This window comes from Balaenoptera physalus (genome assembly GCF_965194825.1).
Source record: "Balaenoptera physalus genome assembly, chromosome: X".
NCBI lineage: Eukaryota > Metazoa > Chordata > Mammalia > Artiodactyla > Balaenopteridae > Balaenoptera > Balaenoptera physalus.
Genome location: NC_138903.1, coordinates 41,149,861 through 41,158,946, shown reverse-complemented (window position 1 = coordinate 41,158,946; position 9,086 = coordinate 41,149,861). Strand labels below are relative to the sequence as shown.

Here is a 9,086-nt window from a genome sequence, read left to right as displayed (position 1 = left end):
GTAACTGTCACTTTAATGTAGCTTACTGATTAAACTCAGAAAAATGCAGCTAAAAATCTTTGCCAGGAACTTGTGTGGACTTACTCCCTGTTCCCTCCCTACCCCCCTTGTTCTTATTCGTTTTGTCACAGGAATGAAATGCAGATAACTCTTTAGAAAACTTTTCGTAGGAAAAAAGCAAAGCGCCTCGTGTGATCTGGAACAAAGACATTTTCTAATCAGATTTATCAAGCTGTGAAGAGGGAGTTTTAGCGAACGGAAGCAGCAGCATTCTGTCACCAGGAAATACTGCTTTATCCAGAATTGGTAAGTGAAAAGTGGCATTGCTCCCTAATAGATATCATATGGTGTGTGTGGGAATTGTAAAATTGTTCACAGACCCCTAACAACTGTGTTGAACCAAAGAACACATAAACAGAGTGAGGAATTCTAAAAAAGGAGCAGCCCAAGAATACAGCATAAAGGCTGAGAAGAAGCCAGGTAATTAACAAAGATGAGCTGAGCGTTACCAGTTAGCCAAATATATGTAATACAGCTAGCTTGGCTCCCCGACCCCCCGCCACCTTTTTCTTTTTATGAGGGGGAAGAAAATAAAAATGGGTTCTCTGGTAGAGTTGTGGCATTAACATTCCATGGATATAGATTTCCATTTAGTCTGAACAGTATGTGTGATAGATATTTAAAGGGATGTTTTCAGAATTAGTCAACTTGCCCTCCTTTCCGTCCTTCTACACTAGGATGTCAAGAATTTAGTTAGAGCTCTACAAAATGATAGTTTAAGAAATGCATTGGAAAAATTTCCTACTGATTGTGAAAGGCAGATCAAGATGGTAACAGATTTTTTTTTTACACTTGTGTCATGAATTTTAAGACTGTTCTCTTTGATTACATTAGTACAGTAGAAGGGTGGTTTATTTCTACATGGTTCATTTTTGAGAGATGTTTCGAGATATCATGATTAGCAGTTCTTACTGGTGTGCCTGTGTCTCTCTTTCTCCGGAACCTTAAATTCAGTTTTCTAATCTTAAATCTGAGCTGCCCCTATGTTTAAATTTCCAGAAAAATACAATAATGCTTTGAGTAATTGTGTTTATATATATATATATATATATATATATAAAATAGGTTCTTGTTCATGAACTGTAAGGAAACACAATGTTATATTAGGCATGAGTGTCTGATTTCTTGATTTGGCTTCTTAAGAATGATTGTGGTGGAAAAGTTGAATAAAATAAGAAAATAAAACTAGAATGGAGGGTGGCTACCTGATTTTATCAGTTTCTTATTGGTCAATAGAAGTAATCATGTGATGTCCACTTATAGAATCAGATGGAAAGATATTTTGTCCTTTAACTGCTAGCAAACATGTAGGTAATTTTGGTGATCTCCCTTTATGAATATGAATATATATAGTTAAAACTATTAGTGACAGAATTGTAAGTTTAGGGTTATAGAGGATACAATATTATTTATTTACTTTTTAAAGTACATTATTTCAAATTGAGAGTTGAATCTGCATTTCTGACTTTGGGTTTTCATTCTGTTTCTTTCAAAATCTTGAAATCCTTAACTCGAAAGGGGAAAATGTATAATAAAAAACAGGATAGCAGTTCTACAGTTTCTCTTGTTGGCACTAGAGTGAGATGAGGGTGGAGGGGAGGAAGATGAATCTAGTGGGATCTGTTAATTGGTCTTTTTTTCCTGCTTATATACTTTGAGAATTTTTGAGAGCATTTTTCTCAGACTAATAGCTCTCAAGACTTCTGTAGAAGTATTTATTTTCAAAGAAATAGATAAAAAGCAAGGTGTAAGCATGGCCGCTAAGGGCAGGTCCTCCAGTAAATCAGACTGGTGATCCAAACTTGTTAATATTACAAGTTATTTGACTTAATTAAAGTGTGGCTAAGGATATGGAAAAATGCTACTCTTTTTCTTGAAGTACATGGATTTATAGGTTTCAAAGTCTTGAAGACAGAAAAGTGGTGACAAAACATTAAGATATTTACAGGTAATTTATATCTGATTGCTAGTTTGTGTTCAGTGATTCACGATTGTTTTCAGCTCTGTATTTCATGGAAATACTTGGGAGAAACATGGTGATTTAATAATCTGTCTAAACACTGCCATGCTTAATGGAAAAAAGCCTCTATGTAATTTTTAGGTTTTACTCATCCATTTAGAAGCCATTGTTTTGAATGACAAAAATATGACAGAAGCAGGTTGAAACAGTAAATGCTAAAAAGTATATTCCAAAAGCATTTCTTTAGATCTTCATGTTTTCAATTCTTTGTGCTCCTCTCTGTTACAATTTATTAATTTTAAAAAATACATGTAAAATAAATAACAGAGCATTGCCCTGAATTCTCTGGGGTTATGGAGAGTCTTAAAAGTTTTGTATACTTTGTTAAAAGACATTAATGGTATGCACATGTCTTTGTCTTGGTGGGTACGTAAAGCTACAAACGGAAGGAACTCAGGTCAAGGGACAGACCTCAGAATAACTTCTCTTAAGTACTATTGATATTTGCAAATCTGGGAATATAAACACTTTCCCTTTGGGCTTGTATTTACATTTTTGGTGTGGTATACAGTTCTGCCCAACTAAATGTTTCGAGGTATGGATATGTATATGTGTATATATTTGATTGGAAGCGGGAACTTTAATCACTAGCGGAACAAGTGGCTGTTTGTCAGAACCTAGATAAGCCTCATAGTGTTGTTCCTATAACAACTGAGGGGCTGGGTGTTGAAATGTAGCTTTAAGTTCTCGGTTTGCAAATGTCATTCAGACCTCCCACTACAGTCTCACTGAGTAGGAGGATAATGAGAAGGGGAAAAAAACCATGAAGCAATATAAGTATCTCCGTTCGTTCCATGTCTTCCTGACTTGCCTTTGTGTACCGATCGCCATGGGAGTGGTAAACATAGGTCATGAACAAAGCACTACTTGAGTATAAAATAAGTGGAAAGGGGTCAGAGAAGCTGGGGAAGATAAATAACAACATATGGGGGTAATGAAGAGGCAAGAGAAGTCGGTTTCCATGCGTTTGTGCAAATCCTTTATCCAGTGCTGACCAGCAGTGCAAACATCTTGAACTAGTTATTGTATAGCTCTTCAAGAGCTGCAAATATTTCCTTAAATGCAATGTGGAGAAAATTCCTTCGGTAGCAGGATAGTTTACCACTTTGGCATAACGTTTATTCATCTCCCCTAGATGGACTACAGGGCATCCTGTATTCTTTGAAGGTCTATGTTTTTAAGTCAATTTTTTAAATCATTTAATAGCTTGTCTTTTTTCCATAGGAGAGATAGGGTTGTACTATTCAAATAGTGGTAAAACTTAAGTATATTATCCTATATTCAAAAGTTACTTTGAAAAACCCTTAAAGACTGTTTGAGACCTGTTGTTTGTGGAAATGAATTGGTTGACTGAGAAGCTTATGGCACACTCTATTTGGAGGGGAGGAGGAATTGTTTAGATTATATTTGGCATAGATTAATTATGCAGTTGTGGATTTCCCATGCCTGAAGGGCTTCCTATTTTCTACTCCTAAATGGTTTTGACTGTTTATTTGGTCATCAGCATGTCCAGAAGTTAGAAAGGAAAAGAAGACTTCAGTGGGTTTTGCCCCTTATTTACTATATAGGTCCACCATCGCTCGCTTCTGAAATCCAGAAAGGTCTGAAAACCAAAAGATTTTAATGTAAAAAATTTGGTAGCAAATCCTGACCTAAACTGACATGAAGCCAGTGTTGTTTATAGTCTTTATTTATCCCAGTTAGTAGGATGTTTTTATGTTTTACTGTAGAAATTATTAATGTGTTTGATCATGGACTGCTGGAGTTTTATATAGATAGAATAGTTACCCTATTATCTTTATAAAATCATCATCATAATAATCAATCTGAGAGTGAGATAAGGATTTGTAGACCTCTCATTACTGGTATACGTTGAGCTCACGTTATATGCCAGGCACTGCTCTAAACGAATCATTGGCATCTAGAACAGTGTCTGGCACATGGCAGATGCTCAGTAGATGTGTTTTGGTATAAAATGCTTTACATATATTAACTTACTTAATCTTCACAAAAACCGAAGAGGGCCAATATGGTTTTTAATCCCCATTTTACATGGAGAAACGAGGTGAAGCAACTTACCCAAAGTGTCCCAGCCAGGAAGCGATAGAGCCAAGATTGGGAAGCAAGCAGTCTGGCTGAGGTTTGCTCTTAATGAGTCTGCTTCAGGTATGAGGGAGGCCTGAACATGTGGCACTGGAACTCTTGACTGAGTCACAGGGGCGTTTCAGCTGTTTATTCCTAGTCACCCCGTTCCTGGTGTCATCAGACATCACCACCATGGTCATTACCAGGGGCCTGCCGAAGAATGCTTAGAACAGGTTTTCCTCGGTGGGAGGGTGGGTGTCCCAGGGCTCTGAGAGGCTCTTTATCTCTTTATAGGCTTCCCAACAGGATCTCCATCAGCAGTCAGCCTGACTTCTTTATCTTGAAAAATGAAGATGCACAAAATAACTCTTTCCTCCGCCCCAAGGAAATGATCTGGAATAGTGGGAAGAGTCTCTTTCTGGAGACATTTCCTGGGCCCTTAACCCAGCAGGAGGTCTGGGCTCTGAGAAGGACACGGGTCACTGCAGAGGGAGTGAACTCCTTGGCGTGGGAGCCACACTGGACACAGCAAGGGTCCCTGTGGACCTTGTTGTGCTGCATGTCCCTGAAGCCACAAAAGGATACTTTTAACAATACTTCTCAAAGAAGTGTATAAGATGTCTCTCCAGTACCTCTATATTTCTAAGGATAAAAATTCATTCCAAGCTGATAGCAACCTCCCCATTCTACTTCCCAACTTCCCTATCCCACTCTCTTGCTTAATTTTTCTTCTTAGCACTTATCTCTGTCTGACATACTATATGTTTTACTTATTTATTTGTTTGGCGTTTCAGTCAAATACTAGCAGTAATGTTATCTTTGAACAAATGTAAGGGTCCTAGATTTATTTCCCTTTGATCTCCTTATTCAAACTCATTCCCTCCTATCAATCTCAGACTATCATAAATAATGAAATTTTTTCTGCCCATTGGAGTTTTCTTACTGTTAGTTATTTTTATATTCACAACCACGAGAATTTCTTTTTCTTAAACAAACTGTTTCGATTGTGCAATCAGAATTTGGAGAACCCATGTCTTCATTCAGGAGAGGAAACTTAGCCAAATTTGAATATAATCATTGAGTATTTTTAAAATCAAGACAATTTTAAATTACTAAGGGAAACGTGCGAAGTAAAATACTTTTGTATCTTATGAATTACCTTCAATTTAGATAAGGAATTGGAGAACAATACGTAACATTTATTCCAGTGAAAACATCTTAAACTCGCCTACTTGCTATTCTTTTCCTTTGAAAAATTTTAAAAAAATGAATATAAAACAATCATTCTACATATTAAAGAATGTAAATGACTTAATCTTGGACATTTCCTGGCTCAAGTTCTCAAATTCTCAACTGTGTAACCTATTGTCTTTCTACCCTATATTTATTCTAGTTTATACATTCCAAAGTATTTAGGTTAATCTAAAATATAAAATTGAAAAATACATAGATATTATTAACTATAAATAATGTGGTCATGTATATACATCATTAGAATGCTCATAGAGTTGATTTTCTTTAAATTCTTAAAACAGATTAGATGCATATAAAAGTTGAATATAAAATACTTTTGTTAAGTCAATATAATTGAGACATTTTGTTTTTCTTAGCTATATTTTAATAGCAAAATAGTTTCTAGTTGCTTTCTTTTAAATGGTCAATCTAACAAAGTAATAATTGGCTTAAAAACGAAGTGTAACTGGTTACTTTAAGGTAGAAGATGGAGTCATTGATTATGAAAGGCAATCTAAGGTTTTATTTTAAATGATCTTCCCTTTCTGCCTTGGAAGAGTTGAATTCTCCTTAAGCACCTGTTTTACTGAAAGCCCATGGCTGGTGGTGGTATTAGAAGAAAGCTTAGTTTTCCCACCTTTCTTAAAGCAGATGGATAAAGACTTTTCAAATGAAAACCCATTGATTTCTCTCAATTAGTTGTGTGATATATATAAAGTGAGACTAGAGTTCTTAACAATGAGAGAAACTGAGTGACTTTGTACAGGCCCAGCAAAACGTTACAAGGTGCTTTCAAAGTTCTGATTACCTGAAAAAAACCTCCAGACATCCAGACATTTTCCAGTGAGTATCAAGTATGTGACAGTGGTTCATATGACCCCAAGACGGTACCTGTTCACAGCATCCATTGATGTGTTTGCCCCCTAAGAGGCCCAGGCTTTGGAAATAAGTAGACTTGTGCTTTAAGCTCACTTGGCCCCTTGCTAGCTGAGTAAGTTATCCCATTTATGTCCGTAAGCCCCAGAGAATGGAGCATCAGTATTTAGCTTCCAGGGCTGTGGCATGAGATAACACATGTAAAGCACATACTGTGGTCCCTGGAATAATGGTACTTAACACGCTTGAGTTCCTTCCCAGATCCTTTCGGGAACAGACTTCAGTTTAGTCTCAAAGCCTGTGGATCCATTCTAAGCTATATGTTTTTCTTCACACCAGATTAAGCAAAACAGTGATGATAATGGTGGCTGCCATTTCTGGCACGCTTCCCATGTTCTGGGTAGGCACAGTTGTGAGTACTCTACCCACACTGACCTGTTTAATCCTCTTGACAACCCATTGGTGCAATTATTATGCCCATTTCATAGATGAGGACACTAAGGCACAGAGAGGTAAAGGAATGTGCTTAGGGCCACTCAGCTGATAAGCTGTGGGACCAGAATCTACATCCAAATAAGATGTCACCAGTACAGATGGTAAGTACTTCTGGCAGAAAAGCAGAATAAAAGTTGACTGAACTTGAAAGTCTCAGAAATGGTCTTCTCATCTCTATTCTGCGAAGTGTCACATCTTCCAGGCCTGGCCCTCTCAATATTGAAATACAAAATTGACTTTTTCTGCTTCTTATTACACAGATCTCTGGGAACAGTTTTAGTCATTTGTGTTTTATGAGTTTTAATTAGGCCACTGAAGTCCAAGAGGGGAATTCCTTGTTTTCAGTTGATCTCATGCACTAACACATTTACTCATGTAACTTCCCCTATTTTTTTCTCTAATGTTTTCACTTGAAAATGAGGGTGGAAGGGAGAAGTATGTGTTTCGGGTCCTAAGGATGCACTTTCATCAGCCTTTCTGGAGATTCTTCTATCGGTATAGCATTCATCCATAGAAAATAAGATGAGTAAGAATCTGTGATTACTAATATTTTCTCCTTTATCTCCATCTCATTCTGGGTGTAATCTAGAGGGGCAGAATTTGTAAGTAAAGAATTATAAGAAGCCATCTATGTGCATAAAGCCCTTTGTTTGGATGAGGAGTTAATTTTCAGAATGTGGGAAAGGGGTTTCACCTTGAGAATTTCCTCCTCTTTCAAATATAGGTTAAGAATTTGGTTTAGAAGGCAAGGGCAGGTCACCGTAGCCCGTGGGTTCTGAGTGCTTAGAAATCTCTTTAAAAATTCTCTTGGCCTTGGACTGAGCCTGCCCATGGGAGGATATATTAAGCATATCTGTCTTCATTCGTTCATTTTTTCATTCATTCATTCATTTATCCGTATTCTCGTGTAACTCATTCAACGCCTACCTGCAGACACATGAAAGAAAGGACGGGGTGGAGGGTCCATTAGGGGAAGGAAGGAGGAGTAACTAACTACCAACTCACTCTTTGTTCCTTTCACCTTAGTGACTACATCTTTTATTTGATCCTTTGCCATCTTGGAGGCAAGGCACATTTCACAGACTGACATTCATTAAAGACTTTAAGCATCTTCCTTTGGCAGCCGGACTTCTTTTTTAAAGTAAGGGGGGAAAAAAGGGCTCATGACAGGAAAATAATGCAGAGAAACGTTTTTTCTTTCTTCTTTTAATGGTGGTGGAAGGAGGGCTCATAGTAGGGAATCTGTCAGTAAATCCGGTCTAAGAATTCCCCCAAGCTTTTGACTCATTTCTCTGAAGAAAATTAAGAGACAACAAAGGCCTCCACAACGATGTCTTGGAAAATCATTTTTAAATAGAATTTAAGCCAATGTGGAGGTAAAAAGTCCTGTTCTGCCCTCGATTAAATTTGTTATGAGTTTTTGAAAATATCTCCAAGTAAAGGCGGGAAAAATGAGGGATACCCTCTCTTTGGGGGAGATGAGGATAGGGAGGAGGGTTTATACTACTAACTCTTCAAGAAGTGTTACTTGGTACCATGCTGCAGTTAGGAATACTATTCCTCAAGGCAGACTGGGTCATCATTTTTACGTGTGATTTAGCAGTGATTTAAACTTGGGTGTTATTTTGCATAGTTTTTGAAAAACACGTAACTAACCATTCCAACTCTTTGTAATGGCACAAACTTTGTCTGTGTGTTTTCTGATACAGGTTTGGCCACAACAACAAAGGCGATGAAAATGCTTTATATCTTTTAGCATGAAATGCGAAGTCTACATCCACAGTAGGTATATACGGCCCAATGGAAGGAAATGTGAATGTAAATTTAAAAACAAAATCATTCAACCTCTAAAAGGATGGCTCCCGATCTCAGGGCTCTTTCTCTCTGAGCTAGATCAAGTAAGGACTGTTTGTGACAAGTTAGGTCGATAAAGATAGTAAATTTCTACCTTTTCTGAAAGATTCTCCTGTATCTTCTACCCTTGGGGAGCAGGGAGAGTATAAAGAAACTGTTCTTTCTTCCCCAACCCCTGCCTAATTTCTCTTCACACCGTCCACCTGGCCCTTGAAGTATGGGGTATTTGATAAGATGTTAACAAAAAGTGTCCCAGGTGCCAACCAGACCTCGTAAGCTTGTAGCAGAACAATTGGCCAAGCTGTCAGGTGGGAGATGTTCACTTTACAAAAATGTATTGCATACCTACTACATGCCAGATGGTGTTCCTAGTCTGGGAATACAGCAGTGCACAAGGTCCCTGATTGCATGGAGGGGGCAGGCTGACAGTGATTGAACCAATAAGTAGATGCCAGGCGTTAGA

The 9,086-nt window shown here is 37.6% G+C and overlaps 1 long non-coding RNA gene across 2 annotated transcripts in view; it reads left to right on the top strand.

The window, feature by feature from the left end:
• The window catches only part of LOC309652637, a 153,431-nt gene that overhangs the window by 75,473 nt on the left and 68,872 nt on the right, over positions 1 to 9,086 (top strand). The window contains exon 4 of one of the 2 annotated variants that reach the window (XR_014258828.1): positions 132 to 306. This is a non-coding gene — a long non-coding RNA (uncharacterized lncRNA). Of the gene's footprint in view, positions 1 to 131; positions 8,556 to 9,086 lie in introns of both variants that reach the window. The other variant, XR_014258829.1, reaches the window with a different exon arrangement.